The sequence below is a fragment of the Halichoerus grypus genome, chromosome 4, assembly GCF_964656455.1.
Source record: "Halichoerus grypus chromosome 4, mHalGry1.hap1.1, whole genome shotgun sequence".
Lineage (NCBI taxonomy): Eukaryota > Metazoa > Chordata > Mammalia > Carnivora > Phocidae > Halichoerus > Halichoerus grypus.
In genome coordinates this window covers 45,460,190-45,475,344 of record NC_135715.1, presented here as the reverse complement: position 1 = coordinate 45,475,344, position 15,155 = coordinate 45,460,190, and the positions used below count along the sequence as shown (strand labels likewise).

General features: G+C 39.7%; 1 long non-coding RNA gene across 1 annotated transcript in view; it reads left to right on the top strand.

Moving 5' to 3' along the window:
* The window catches only part of LOC118531394 (uncharacterized), a 75,618-nt gene extending 63,931 nt beyond the window's left edge, over nucleotides 1-11,687 (top strand). The window contains exons 3-5 of the long non-coding RNA XR_013446723.1: nucleotides 5,426-5,624; nucleotides 8,152-8,302; nucleotides 11,382-11,687. This is a non-coding gene — a long non-coding RNA (uncharacterized LOC118531394). The remainder of the gene's footprint in view (nucleotides 1-5,425; nucleotides 5,625-8,151; nucleotides 8,303-11,381) is intronic.
* Nucleotides 11,688-15,155: the final 3,468 nt, after the last annotated feature.

Sequence of the window (15,155 nt, the reverse complement as noted above, 5' to 3'; positions counted from 1 at the left end):
TATAGGCCACTTTTGTTAGGAAAAGTAAAAGCATTCCCAGAGCCCCTGTTCCCTCTGCAGACTACTACTTGTATCTCATTGACCAGAACTATTTTCATTTATTTATCACAGAGAGTCTGATAAGGTGAGCCTTGAGTTTTTCCAGTCTCCAGAATGGTTGGCAGAAAGAGGTTAGGAATGCCTGATGATCTACCAAAGGTCAATGCCTGCTATCATTGGACAGAAAAATGATAGAAAATACAGGAGATGGTGAGATTAGTTTGAGGAACTGAAACTCTCTGGCTGGTATTTTGAAAGATCCTGCCAAAGCACGCACGCGCACGCGCACACACACACACACACACACACATACACACAGCACAAAAGTAAATTGTGGGTAGAAATAACATCTAGAATATCTTGTTTACAAAAACATTCACACCCTTATAATATACTTTCACACTTTTATGCACTGGAAAATTTTCCACCCGTGACAGAAGAGCAGCCATCTCTGAAACAGGATATGGCAGTAATTCGCCATGCTGCACACAGGAATTCTCTGACACAGGTTAAGCAGGGAAAGAGAAACCACTTTCATCAGAGCAATACTACAAAAATGGGTTATAAGAATAGAATGCATCCACTTAAAGAATCTCCCGCTCACGTTCCACATCTTACCCTATATCTTCTCTGCACTGTTATCAAACAAGTGACATCTGTTTTAGGTAGCGCCAAGGCACTTCATCTTATTTGTGGATGTTTTATTGATTCGCAGGCACAACACGCCTTGCTGGGGACCCATGTCCTGTCACCTTGAATGGGGGGGAGAAGGTGGGAGTTCTATGCTCTGCTTACTCCCTGTGAATGGAGTCTTTATGCATTGGGTCTTTTGAGGCTCTCCACAATGCTGTGATTTGAAATGTTACTATTCTGATTTGAAAGGTGAGCAGCCTGAGGGGTAGAGAAGTAAAATTAGGTAACTGAGAAGGAGCACATCACAGAGGGGCAGACTGGTGCACAAACCAGCCAGTCAGACTACAGAGCTTTTCCTGGGCACCGCCCTGACTCTGGAATTCTCAGGGACTTGCCAAGGACTGCAGCAACTAGCGTAATTGCTGGATTATGCTAGATATTAAATAAGTGAATGAAACCAATTCCACTTTGGCCTCAAAAAAGAGCATAAAACCAATGAAAAGATTTTCCAGTTCTGAGAATACCAAGTCCCTTTGATTCAAGCCATTCTGAAAGCCTTTTTATGGTTCAGAGAAAGTCACCAAGGTCTACCTTAGACAAACCTAAGCATGTCAGGATGTCCCTAACTATTTACAAGGCACGGAGGCAACAGGACCCTGTGGAAAGAGTGGGAACTTTAAACCAAACAGTCCTAGGTGCAAATCCTAGTTCTACCCATTGCTAGCCAATGCCCTCAGCTACTTGCTGAAGTTCTCTGAGTCTTCTTCTCCTCTTGTGTGCAGATAAGGTTGGTCATGTCTCCCCGGTGGAGATAATGTATGAAGAGCACTTTGCACAGTGCCTAACACATATGGTTGGCACTCTATGAAGGACAACAAACATTAGTAGGGTAAGCCCTCTGTTACCACCACGGTCTCCACAGATTGATATTCTGTGGGTCCAGAACCTCCCCAGGTGTGACCCTGAGGGAAATAGAGTCAGTAGGACAGTTCCCCAGGCCCCTGACAACCCAGAATAGGGCAATCCGGGGTTCAGTGCTGCCTAATGAAAAGAATGTAGCTAATCTAGTGTCAGGAGTGTTCCAGCACACAAGAAATGCAGTAGAGAGAGGATGTCAAAGATACCAACAGTTTAGAGAACGGAAAGATGAAAGGGAGATCCAAAAGGACTTAAAAATGGAGTGGTAAGGGAGGCATGAAGAAAATCAGAAAAAAAAAAAAAAAAAAAAAAACAGAAAGATCTGTGGGGAGAATCGAATGCACCACAATTAAAGAAGGTGAGGTTAAAAAAAAAATAATAAATAAAGCCTTTGAATTTCATAAAACTGTTACTCCCAAGAGTGACGTGGAATGGGATTGCCTGTGATAACTAGGAAATGGCCGAATAAGCAGTGAAAGCTTGGCAGTTGAAAGCCAGAGTTGCAGACAAAGGTCAAGCAAGGTTTCAGAGGGCTTGCTTTAGAACAGGGTTTCTCAACCTGGGTGCTATTGATGTTTGGGGCTAAATATTCTTTGTTGTGGGAGCTGTTCTGTGCATTGCAGAATGTTGAGCAGCATCCCTGGCCTCTACTCGCTGGATGCAAGGAGACCCTCCCACGTGCAAGTCACAATAAAAGATGTCTCCAGACATTGCCGAAAGTCCTTGGGGGGCGGGGTACGGAGCGAGGAACGTGCTACAGAATTACTTCCTACAGAAAGCCACTGCTTTAGAATGCAGAGACCTGTGTATGTTTTAAACCACAAGGAAAGAAATATATAAATAGTTTCAGTTTCTTGTTATGTCAAGCTTTTCTGTTTCATATCAATATAAGGGGGAAAAAATGCCAAAATTTCAAATGGTAAACAGAAAAAGGAAAAATAGCAATGACTGTCAACTAGAGGGGATGGCAATCAGTAGTTCTTTGTTGATTTTCTCAGCAATAGTGCAAAGAAAGATAACTTTGGGAGAAAGTCTTGGACTGTACCTTGATTTTATTTAATTTCAGGATATGACCAGATTAAGAATAAAGAATCTCTATTTCTAAAAAAAAAAAAAAAACTTGTTATAGTTTGAAAATAAATTTCCACCCAAGGTATTTGAAAGAACTCAATAGGTTTACAGTACCCTTACTGTATGGATGGAAAAAAGAAATGAATATGACAGGAAGTCTTTATAGACTTAGCTTGTCTTTTGGCTTTTTTAGACATGATGCATTTGGAGTCTTTCAATTGTTCCTACCTCCCGGCTTTCTTTCAGTATGAAAGCTCTGGCATTCAGTCATGAAATACAGCACCCCAGTTGCTCCTATTTTTAAACAGATTCTACAGAGTTGATATTAGTATGGTTTTAATGTTTTAGGCAGAAGTTCAAAAAATAAATAATTCAACCCCATATTTTTACTTTGTTATATATTAAAGAAATATAATTCATAATAAACATCTGCTTTCCTGTAATAGCGTAACAGACGGCAAAGAAAATTGGGTGTGAGAAACAGCGTATACTCGTGCATATATGTAATTAAACCTTAAAAGAATAGCTGAGTGATTTTTTTTTTTGTACCAGTCTAAGAATTAATAATACTCAAGTAAGTGTCATGTCTTATAAAAGTGCTATGGTAGATATAATGGCCTGGTCTGGTGGTAACACCTGTTAAGATCTCTCAATTTATAGAGAGCTCTCGGAGATACATGCTAAGGTGATACTATGGGGAACCAGAGCAACTGGTCAGCTCAGAAAGGGGGAAAATCAATAAAATTGATTATTTGACATTGTGAACACACCTCTCCTAAAAAGGTGATCACATTTAATTTTCACTTTCCAATTGTTTGCTTTCAATTGCATTGATAAGAACTTATAGGAAATTACTATAGAGATTGCACTGTTATCTTTATACCAAAATATATAATGCTTATATTTTCTTCTGTCTCTTATCAAATATGTCCCTGAAGAAATAATGGATATTTGAAAAAGTAATTGGTGGATTTTCTGGAAAAGTCCCCAAAGATAAGGACTTTAATTTTAAAAATAGCCATTAGGTTAAAACCAATAAACTCTGGTGTAGAGCATGTTGCAAATGAGGTCAAACTCTTGAGTTAATTCTGGAATAAGCTGTTTATTTTGGTCTACTTCCATGACTATAAATTGTAGCTTCAACCCAGGCCAGCCAACTCAAAACTACAGATGTTAGTCCAAGAGGGACTACCCTCTAGTATAAATGAATCAACTCAAACCCACAACCATTACTGGAAAAACAATTCTGAGTACATAGACCCTCCCTAAAAACAATTCCAAGTATATAGACCTTCCCTAATGATCCATTAATGGGGCAAAAAAATCAACCAGCATATCTTGTTCTTGTGGCTGATCAATAATGCTACCATCATTTAGGGGAAAAAAACTATATGTTTGCCATTCTGAATTGCAATAAAAAAGGGAAAATTCTACAATTGGCTCAAATTCAACCTAAGGTTACCAGTTATAAAGTATCTGTGCCTCTCTATAAATCAGCAGGGCTGATTGTAGATGTGGCCTATAGATTCACAGTTAAGTTATATTATAGTCAGCCTTAGTCACTGTTTTAAAACTGTTATTAAACAGGATTTAAAATGCCATTTGTTTGAGACATGACTCAGATTATAGGGTTCCAACTGACAAGGAAGTTCTCAAAGGGTAGGAAGGTAGAGCACCCATATTCCACAGAATGAAGTTCCAAATGACAACAAAACCTTTACTGAAAACAATGAAAATCAATATTCCGTCCCATACCATAAACACGATAACCCCAGATATCTGGCACCCAGAAACTTGAGTCCTAAAGCAAGCTGACAGGAAGTTGAAGTGTTATTGATGCCGAAACAATACATAGTGTTTTGAATGCTGCAAAAGGATGATGATAAAAACAGAAAAGAAGCTTTCAGTGTTGATTAGAAAACATCTTGCAGATGACTTCATCTGTTGTCGATAATTAATTTTACAAAAAAGGAGGTAGCCATATTATCTCACCTTAGAGTTCTTGCAGTTGCTTATTTTTCAAGTTACTTTTATGAAAATGAGATTAAATAACAAGAACACATGCCTGTCTTAGGGATTCCTTTTTAAAAGCAATCTTAGCATCCACAGTTTCAACCAAATTTCTCCATTTACTACAGATTTACTAAAGATGTAAACATCCTCAATGTTCACCATAATTGATGTTTAAAATATTTAACTCAAGTCACTGTAAGAGTCTGAAAAGTCATTATGTCTTTAATACCTTGTTTATTAAAGCATAAAATTAGAAAATACATTTCAAAAGCTTATTCAAAAGGTATGATTGAAGCAAAGAAACAGAAGTTGGTATGATAGATGAGTAATCAGATGGCTTATTTTCAGCCATGCCAGACCAAATATTTACAGTCCCATCACAGAGCTCTTTTTAGTCAAGCTGCCTGAATTTGCTCTCAGTTGTTCTCAACCTCTGTGTGTATGTGTGTGTGTGTGTGTGTGTGTGTGTGTGTGTGTGTCTGTGTAGCTGGGGAGGGATGCAGTAGGGGTGGGAGAGTAGGGGGCTAATGTAGAGGACATGTCAAAATGTCATACCGTGTAGTTCCTCTCAAACAGACTCTGACCCTGTAAGTCAGAGGGGGATCCAGTGTAGACTGTTTTAATTAGTAACCCTGGTGATTCTGACGGAAGTGGTCCATGAACACTATTTTGAGAAATGTTGCAGCCATCTGTTTAACACTTGAGAAGCCTTGCTTTACATCCTTAATATTCTCTTCCCAACCACTCTCAGGAATGTACACTCCTCAGGAAAGACTCCTGCTTACTGTTTCCTCAGGATATACCTCCAGTCTCTGCCTCAAATCTTGCATCTCTCCCTGAACCATTTCCTTCCACTGGCCTTGATGTTTCAGACTGCCCTTGACTTCCTGAGACCGAGCTTGTGTGATGCGAAGATGCCTAGTTCCCCTACAAATGCGATTTCCTGCAAGGTATAGACAGTTCTGTTCTTTCAGTGTGTCTGCTGTCACAAGTGTATGACATTCTTATTTTGAGAAAGGCAGAGTGGTATAATGCCAAGAGCCAGGTGGCTGGAGTCAGGAGACCCAGGTTTTCATCTTGATGCTGTTCATTCTGACTTAGGATATTGGGAAAGTCATTTGATGCTCTGAGCTCCAGTCTCCTCAACTGGAAAATAAATCAAATAATAGCTACCTCTTAGGGCTTGGGTTAGGGTTAAATGAGATACTTTATCTCAAAGATAAAATCCTTTGAAAATTGCAATTTCCTATATGGATATTAATTAGACTACTGCATAAATTTTTGAATATTTTTGTAAAGCAAGAAAAAAACTTGCCGAAGATCATTTTGAAATTCTTATCTCATGTGAAAGAACATATGAAACTTCTAGCTTCTTTCTCAAGAAGGATAAAAAGTATAATCCCTTAGTAGTAATTTAGTTCTTTAGACATCAATAATGCTAACTCTAGTGATGCAAAAACCAATGGTTCTGAACATTTCCCATTTTGGTGCCACCTTCCTTCTTTGCTCCACCTTACTTTGATGTTCAGGAGGTGGCCCTGGCAGACTACATCTCCTGGGCTCTCTCCGGCTGCCTCCTGGGTGAGGTTGTCCAACAGATGTACAGTAGGAGACAGGTGGCAGAAGGACAGAAGTTGGAGTATTTCTTCCCCACTCATTCTATTTTCATGCCACAGCTACGGTGACAACTGTGCTGATTCACTGTGACAGCAGCCCTCCCTCCGCCCTTCCAGTGCTTACTGGGTTCCAGTTACACCACTTCCCCCTCTGGGCCCTCAGCAGTGGGTGTGGTAATGGCTTCCTATTTTCATTCCCTGAGGGGAACACCTCACCATTCCTCATGCATTCCTGTTGGATGGCAGCCCCATACCTCTGTAAGTTATCTTTTTATTAAAGTCTTATTTGAACCATCTGGAATGAGTTCTGTTTCCTACCGGGACCCTGATTGATATACCAATATAGGAGTAAGCCAGCTACATGCATGGAAATTGAGCACAGAGCCTGATGCGGGGCTCAACCTCATGACCCTGAGATCATGACCTGAGCTGAAACCAAGAGTCAGACGCCAACTGGCTGAGACATCCAGGTGCCCCTGAAGAACATGAATTTAAGTTCACTTTCATGATCAGGGTTTTTTGTTATTATAGATTATTTTACATCTTCCTATTCTTAGTCATAAGCACTGCTAATATTGAATTGTTTGCCTGAAGCAACATGGTAAAAAAGATTATTGCCCTAAAGCTAAATTGAAACAAATTCTCTCTCCTGAAGAATCTCTGAAGTTTCTTGTTACCATGGTGTACTTTGGTTTTGGGGTGGTTTTCTTTTCCTTCTTTGTTTTGTTTAAATGATTCATAGAAGTTTTCCAGTGGCTGAGGTGGTATTATTTCCTGTTACTGAGGTAGGGTATGAAACGATTTCTTTTTTTTTTTTTAATAAATGTTTGTAAGTTTTTAATGTGGATTAAACTCCCTCAATATTTTTTACAGAGAAAAAAATGAAAGAAGAAGTTATTAACATTGGAAAATAGGCTATCTCAATGACACAGTTACTTTTTCCCAATGGTTTTCTTAATATTTATGTGTTAACATCATAATGACTCAATACAATTTATACAATATGGAGCCATTATTGTGAAAAAAAAAAGACCCATTAAAATAATATCTCCATCCTACAGACAGACTCAGAACACCATAATGGCTCAGGGGGAGCCAAATACAGGATTATATGATAGGCCAGAAGCTGTGTCATGGTCTACCAGGCCAGGTAAGTAATACACATTTTGCAGAAGAGCCAAGTAAATAGTTACAGAAACAGGAAAGTCTCTGTATAGTAAATGTGCACTCAGGCAATTATTAAAATATGGATTATGGAAGATTCTCTTTTCTCCTTTTCTCTAGGCTTACCCTTTTAATAAGAACAAAAGTAAATCAAACGTGTGTGCACAAAGACACAGAATACATTCTAATAACTTCAGGGACTCTGTTTTAATCGACTAAAGGGATATATTTCAGAGTGGAGAAATGACATCTTGAGACCCCTTCATTCTATCTGGGCGTTACGGCTGGTACAGGCCTATGTCAGGCAAGCCTAAGAACAATACGTGCTATTCTGAGGCCTGGATATTAGAGTGCAGCAATAACTATCTTGCGTAGCTTCAAAGAGCAGAAACGATTTCAACCTTAATAACCCCTGTGGCATTTTTCAATTTTCCAGGCTGCCAGTCAAATGAATGCATGTCTGGGAAGGAGAGGAGACAAGAAAGGGAAAAGATTAACCTCTGAGATCCATGATAAAAGCTCCATTGGCTAAAATTGGTCGTGTGTTAGAAAACAAACATAGGTAGGGATAGACTTCCCCAAACACTGAGCGCAAATGTTCCGAGCTAAGATTCTAGGAGAGAAACCGGGATCTTTAGGGTTGCCTGGCTGAAACAATCTTGGAATGTTAATCATTCTTAGTTCCTTCTTCCTCTAGGTTGAAAGGAACTCAGCAGTCTCCTGATCTTCAAACCAATTAGCTCAAGAGATGTTCTTCAGAAACCTGTGAAAAAAGGCTCGCAGAAAACTCAGACCCGCCCCTGCCTAACCTGCTGGCTCTCAGCTGAAGTAAGCAAACAGGACTCATGGTATGGCGCCTTCCTCATACACACGCTACAGCCTTTCCCTGGGCTTCCTTTATCTACTGGGAAATTAGGAGTTTTCTCCTAATTTCTTCCTCTTCTCTTAGGAGAAGAACTCCTAATTAAGGATGTCTCTAAGAAAGCTAAGATTACTTCTAGTGCCGAAAAAGGGGGAAATATGAATTGTATGCAGAATGAAAATGCTCAAAAAAAGAAACCATTGTGCCGATTGATGACTCACCACGTCTTGACTTATTTCTTGCATCCCCAGGTATCAAACACTTCCAAGTTTTCTTTCAAAGTGTTCTTGAACCTCCGCTTTTCCATCAGTGTTCCTCCTTAAACCTTTGTGCAAGCACTAGGTATTCCAAAAATAAGACAAGAAATCACTCGTTTCTGGAGTAATGAAGGGTTTTTGAAAGCAAGAGGGGAAACTACGAGGGAAAGTCTATTGATTCTTTCAGAAATCACCAGTGCCAGCCCTCGTGCCACCATGATATTGCCAAGGGGCTGCTTAACCTGATCTGATCCCTTTTCATTAATTCATCTATTTACCTATTCATTTATTCATTCAATAAATGTGTCCCATAGATATTATGTGCAGAATCCTGTGACAGACATTAAAGAGAAATAAAAGGTAAATGAAGTCTAAAAACATACACGTTGCTAAGAAGAGTCTGCCCCACCTTTAATTAATTTCTTATCTGATTAACTACAAGTGTCCCACCCCAGTATCCCTCTAATCCACTGTCCACACTGCCCCCAGGCCAGCGATACTTTCAAATGCAGCTCTGCTGTGACATCCTCTATTTAAAACTATCATGGTCCTCCCTTACTGCAAGATAAAGACTAACATTATTAAGATGGTACACAAGGTCTGCAGAAATCTTGGCCTTGTGTTAATCTTCAGCCTTATCTTGCACCCTTCTTCCTTTACACACTGAGCTTCTTTCATTCTGGCCTTATTATTTTTTTAAATAAACTTTTAATTGGGAATAATGTTAGATTTGCATAAAAGTTGCATAGAGAGTAGAGAGTTCCCATATACTGCTCACTCAGTTTCCGTTTCCCCTAACATTATCATCTTCCATTACTGCAATGTTTGTCAAACCTTAGAAACCTTTAACATTACCATTAGTACATTGCTATTAACTAAACTCCATGCATTATTCAGATTTCATCAGTTTTTCCATTAATGTCCTTTTTTTCTTCCTGGGTCCAATCAACCTGGCCTTCTTTTAAATTTTTATCCCATTACACAGTCCTTATGTATTCCACTGCATTGCTTACAACAGGGTCTTTTATCCTCACTCCTTGCCCCAGTCCTCTTTGTTGTGTGGTTTCTACTCATCATTCCAATCTTAGCTCAAAAGTAGTCACTTCTTCAGAGAAGCCTCTCTCAGGTCTGAGTCCACGGCTGGGTCCCATGTTACATGCCTTCATACAACCACTCCTTTGCAGCACTTTCCTCAGTCTGTCATTATACCTTCCTTGATGTGATTATTTAATTTCATCCTTATTTGCAACTAGACTCTAAGGGCCATGAAGGTGGAAAACCTCTGTTTTTCCTAATCATTGTACCCCAAGACTTAGCATGGTGTATGGCATATAGTAGGTACTAAAGAAATGTGTGGAGTTAATAAACAAATGAAGAATAAATGAATGAAAGAAAGAGTTGGGGGTGCCTGGGTGGCTCAGTCAGTTAAGCATCAGACTCTTGATTTTGGCTCAAGTCATGGTCTCAGGGTCCTGAGATCAAGCCCCAAGCTCTCTTTCTCTCTAAAATAAATAAATCTTTGGAAAAAAAAAAAAAAAAAAAGAAATAAAGAGTTAAGTGATTAACAGGAGAACATCAAAATGAGAGAGAAAACACAGACAATCACAGGACCTCAAAAGAGAGAAAGATCAAAGTGAGAGTCAGAATTATAGGAAGACTTCATGGCAATAGAGAGTGGGACTTTACCTGGTCCTTTCATTCATGCAATTAACAATTACTGAGCACCTACTAAATGTCAAGCCCTCAAAGTGATTTGTTCACTTTAAGCAAGGAAATGATATAATCAGTAATCAGTGTGACGTGTTATAAAAAATAATGGAGCAATATGGAGAATGGATTGGAGCAGAAAGGACCTAAAAAAATGGAAAAAAAAAAAAAAGAAAAGGTAATCCACCTAAGAAATACTAGGACTTGAACTAATGCAGAAGTGGTGAAGATAAAGAAATATTGAGGAAGACAATTCAACAAGGACTTGAAGATAACAAATAATGGAATAAGAAACTCTCAGTAGGTGAAATGGCAGCAAGAATAAGTTATTAGTTAAAAATTAGCATGGACACTTGGAATACAGTGAGAATACTTCCAGGTTGAAGACAAGGGCTCATGATGGAAGCAATGGGATAGAGACTTGGGTACTTGAATTCTGCTTTTGAAAAGTCAAGGACATTGGATTTTATTATACTAGTAATGAGTCATTAAGCAATAATGATGATGAAAGTGAAATATAAGATGAAGAGAATTGAGACCAAGGAAGGTACATTGAGAGGCTGCTGAAGCTCAGATTGAAGCAATCTGAGCACTGCTTTAGAGTGCGAGCATTAGAAATATAGAAGAAGTGGCATACCTACAATACTTTTTTTAAAGATTGACTTATAAGTACCCAAATCAGCATCCAATGTAGTATCTAGTACAGATACTATGTCCTCAATAGTTTTAGTTGTCTTACTCTTCATTATGGAGAAAACATCCTGGAAGACTAGTATATTTGAGTATCCATAATATTCATTGAGAACTCTTTATGTGACAAGTACATGGAACATACCAAAAAAATGTACACATGGGGTCCTCCTTTGAACAATCTTTTTCACTCTTTCAGGAGAAATGAATACAGGCAATATACTTCTGTGGTCCTCATCCTCCAAGATGGCCCCAGGGATCTCCACCCCCTGGCATTGGTACACTGTGTAGTCCCTCCAACACCGTATGAGGGTTTGTCCGTGAGACCAGTGGCATAGAGCAGAAGTGGTGGGTTATCATCGTCCAGGGTACTTTAGAAAAGACTGCAGGTCTGTTTTGGCTTTCTTTCAGGTCTCTCATTCTGGGGAAAGCCAGCTGCTATGTCTTGAGGACTTTCAGGCCACCTGTGAGGAGGCACATGTGGCAAAGAAGGGAGGCCTCTGGACAACAAACAGTGAGGAACTGAGGCCTGCCAACAGCCACATGAGTGAGCTTCGAAATGGATTCTCCACCCCCAGTCAAGACTTGATGTGACTGCAGCTGTCGCAACAGCTTGACTGCAGCTTGAGACCATGAGCCAGAACCATCCAGCTAAGCTGCTCCCCATTTCCTGTGCCTTAGAAACTGTGAGAGCTAATAAATGTTTGTTGTTTCAAACTGCTTACTTTTGGGATAATTTGTTACACAGCAATGGATAACTAAGACAACTTCACGCTACTAAACATTGAAAACTACCAAAAAAAAAAAAAAAAAAGATCATATTTCCATCTTTATCCTGGCTGCTAAGAAGTACAAGCTAAATATTATTCTTGATTTGGGCTGCTTTCCTCAGTCTGGAGTTGTTGATTTTTCCTTCTTCCTCCTCCCTTTATTTTTTGGTTCCCATCATTTATCTTCTGTCCACTGATTTTGGTTTTATTTTACCTACTCATTTATTGTAAAGCTCCTACAGACTTTTTTTGGAAATAGATGCAGGATGAAGCAATAAAGTAAAAACAGTAGACACCAGATAGGATTCCATCGACCATCAGAGAGTTCACAGTTTCCTTGGAGTGAAAAGAGCAAGTCCTGTGACATGGTCTAATACTAGTGTCCAACCATGTAGAGATTGTTATTAGAATTCCACAAAAAGGGATACCAGAAAGGTTGTGTTTTAAGTCAAGTTCCCCAGAAGCAAACCTTGAGATAGAATTTGCATTATGAAAGTACTCTCAAAATAAAGGGCTAAGGGAAGGAGGAAAGCAGGACAGGGAAGGGGGAGGAATCCAAGCCAGGGTAATATTTCAAAGTCTCACGGATGATGGCTTCAACCTGATCCTGCATGGGAAGTCTGGAATGCACTGAGGCAGAGGAGATGCGCTTCCATACTTCTACACCAGTCACCCACTGACCAAATGCCCCTGAAGGATAGGTAAGTGCCCGGGCACTCCAGCTGTCTGCAGAAGCTCTTGAGCATGCAGGCAAAGTGGTTACAGTAGCCTGAGGGAAGTCCTCCAAAGAAGAAAGCAGGTGTCCGTGGTCAGAAGGAAGAGCACACTGAAACCAACAGAGAACACACAGAAATGGTGAAGAGATGTGAGACCATCTGCGTAGAGTATGAAGGTCTGCTCTTTAGAGAAAGTTCCTTTCAAGGAGATGGCTCTTCACCTGTACCGACCCTTACAGGAGAGGGAAAATTAGGCTAGACATGAAGGAGAAAGTATTTTAAAGAATCTAAATGGGAGAACTAACCAATTACAAAACTAGCAGAACCTCTCAGGCACTCTAGAATGATTTGGTATTATAACTTTGACTCTTAATTCTATTTCTAATCTTGATGAGGGATTTTGAACCCATCTCTTATTTAGGTTATTAAAACACAATCATTTGTCTTTGGAAAAGAGATAGGGAGAGGTTAAAAAACAAAAACAAAAACAAAAAACTCATGCTTCTGCCAAGCCGTTGCAATGCTAGTTTTTATCCATTCTGGTTCTAAAATAAAATACATCATAAAACTCTGACCTCAACCTTGAATAAAAAGAAAGCCTGGTGAAAGAGGATGAGGCCACACAAGTGTTTTAAGACTTTCTCTTCTAGGGGCACCTGGGTGGCTCAGTTGGTTAAGCGTCTGCCTTCGGCTCAGGTCCTGGGATCGAGCCCCGAGTTGGCCTCCCTGCTCAGTGGGGAGTCTGCTTCTCCCTCTCCCTCTACCACTCTCCCTCTCTCCCCCTCTCTCTCTCTCTCTGTCAAATAAATAAATAAAATCTTTAAAAAAAGAAAAAAGTCTCTCTCTTCTATTATTATTCCTAGGTTGCTGAAATTTGGAAATCATTTCAAGTACAGGCTATTTACTATCTCTCTCTCTCTCATTCTCCCTCTCTCTTTTCTTTTTTTAAAATTTATCACTGACAAGCCACATGCTGTAATAGCTTTTCCTCCTATATACGCTTTAGGATATAGTCTAACTTTATCTGGAGTTGAGCATAAAGGCATAAATCATTAAGTCCCTGCTTGCCTGATCAAGAGCCTATCTTTCAGAAAAATCAGGCATCCAGGAACTGCGTGTGGTTCACAGCAGCTCTATTTTCTGGCCCTCCATCAGGGTTGCGGACACCTCTCCCCAAGGATTCATCAGCCGCCAAACAAAGAGGAAGGCACGTCAATGACACCAAAATCTGCAGCTTCAGCAGCTTCTAAAGTTCCTGACCAGAAAAATAAAAGAAAAAGAAAAAGAAAAAGAAAGAGAGAGAGGGAGAGAATGAAAAAAAAAAAAAATACAATCTCAAAGGAACTTTAACAAATGGTCTCAGAATTCATAGGCTACATTCTGGAAAGGAGACTTTCAAAACCCAATAACAAGCAAGTTTCTGTTGCTATAATGATGGGCTACCAACCAGCCTGGAGAGTTACCAGTCATTATTGTTTTATTAGCTAGAGTCCAGTTTTGACCAAAGAATTTCTTCATGATACCTTTTATCATGTTGTCATGACTTCAATGTGAATCAGCCATACTGAAAGATTCACATCCAAAGGACATAGGCACTGCTTTCCGGTTGAATATTTCTCTTTCAATTTGTCCTCAGATACCCTTGTACTTTGGCAACACCAACTTATACCACAAAATGAAAGAAATTTATACCACAAATGATTTATCCTACCAATTTATACCACAAAATGATAGATCAATCCAGACCGGGAACCACTGCATTGAGGGTGATTGTTCATTTTATAGGTGAGATGCTGAGACTCCAAGGGGTTAAATAAACCTGCTCAAGACCACACAAAGCCTATAGTAGAAGCTCAGACACCTGTCTCTCTATCCAAAGCTTTTCCAGTTATATCACAGTGTATCTGAAAAGGTTAGAGACAAATTTAAACTCCAAAGTGGTGGTGTATAAGATTTAAAGATTCTTTTGAGGGCGAGACACAACCCAATGAAACTTGGGTAGATGAAAGGCAAAACTCTATTACTTGGACTCCAAATGAGAGAAGTCTACCAGGTAGGGCCACATAGGCAACTGGACGGAAGAAGAATAACAGCAGGCTGGAGATGGAGGAGGGAGCTTAAGTAAGGCAGGTAGGGTGGGGTTAGCTAGGTTTTTTGAGCTTCCTGTGGATTGGATAATTTGAATGACTCCTTGTGTTCCAGGGCACAGGGGCTGCCCTAGGTGTCTGGTGTCTGGCCCGTGATTGGGGTGGATGCACAGTAGCCCCAGAGTGTGGGGGTTCCATAAGGGTTGAGATGTGGACTTAACTAGTTGTTCTTCTTTGAAAAGGGAAACTGACCAGCCTTTAGCCATGGACTTTAAACTGGGCAAAGACAGCATCTCCAAAAAATTATATTACAAGTGGTTATGAATAAATAGTGTTAGCCCTAGGCTAAACTGCATATACCCATAGAAGCAGCTGTGAAGAAAAAATAAATTAAACAATATCATTAAGAATCAAAAGACCCCAGGGTGGAATCCCTCTGCCACTCATTTGCTATGTGACTTTAGGCAAATCATCTAACTTCCTCTGTATCTCAGGCTCTTCATCTCTGCATTGACAATTTACAGAACTTACTTCACAGGGTTATTGTGGAGAGTCAACGTAATAATATATATTTAACAAATACATGTATTTCGTGTGTTTACATAAAATACA